Source organism: Trypanosoma equiperdum (genome assembly GCF_001457755.1).
Source record: "Trypanosoma equiperdum strain OVI genome assembly, contig: ctg_816, whole genome shotgun sequence".
Classification (NCBI taxonomy): Eukaryota; Euglenozoa; class Kinetoplastea; order Trypanosomatida; family Trypanosomatidae; genus Trypanosoma; species Trypanosoma equiperdum.
This window is the reverse complement of record NW_027124772.1, coordinates 1-1212: the sequence shown is the minus strand read 5'-3', so window position 1 is coordinate 1212 and position 1212 is coordinate 1.

Genomic DNA, 1212 nt, shown 5'->3' with positions numbered 1-1212 from the left:
TCTCCTTGAGTTATTAGTTTTACTGCTTTTTAAATTTTTTTTTTGATTTTCACAAATTTTCAAGTTTAATATTTTTCCAATTTTTTATATTTTTAGGGTTAGAAATTTAGGGTTATTTTTGAAATTTTGCTGCTTATCCTGAAATTTTTGTTCTTACTGGAATTAATAAAAGGAAGTAAAAATTTTAATAGGGTTATTTGGGTTAGGAATTTTAATTTTTTTCGGTTTTTTTTACTAGAAGTGAAGCGTTGCGGCTTTATCTTTTTATTTTTTTAGGTGATGCAGCGGCTCTTTTTTTTATGCGGATCCTAACCCTTATTTACCCCGCAGACATTTTTGTTTTATATTTTTAACCTATTTCTCACCTGAGACGCCAACCCGTGTTGTTACACATTTGTTCTTGTCGCCTTTTTGAATTTCAGCTCTGCATTTACGACGCAACGGGGACTAGTTTTTTATTTTTGAGAAGCACTGGCAAACGGAACTCGTACTGACTCAGCTGAATTGGCTTTTAAAGCCGAAAAAAGACACATGTACCAATATTTGTAAGTAACAGAATATTGAGTTTTGCAGCTAAAGCCAGCCGACATAGCGGCCTGTACCGCTCGTGGCGCGGCAAAGCAAGCTAGACAAAGCAGCCGGAGCCCTCGAACAATTAGCTGAAGCAGCAGCAGGGCAATGCAGGTGCATCACCATGACCCAACATATCCGGCGGAGGCCGTCAAAAATATTAATGTAGGACCCCACAATCGCCAAGGGCATAAATTCTCCGCAAAAACAAAGCAGCAAACTAACAGTAGAGAAACAGAATAAATGCAACTAAAAAACACAACTGCAGAAAAATACCCGACACCTGACTGCGATTATAGCGGATACACAAAGGAATGCAAACCTAAGGCAAGATCAGAAACCACAGCAGAAGCAGGAACAGGAGATGGAGAAACAAGTAAGTGTGGACAGTATAAGGACTCAGAGAGTTGCAAAAACGCACCTGGAGAAAAAAACCTGGTAAAAATGCAGTCTGTGGCTGGATTTATTTCATTGATGGTCAGGGAAACGTTGAAGCTAAATGCTGTGATAAACGTTTTTTTTGTAAAAAACGAAATTGGCTCTGATGGTTGCTGCTTATATGAGTTTGTTAGCAATTAAATGATTTTATTACTCTAGTTATTTAATGATTATCGCTCAATTACACGAAAAACAAGAAATTTA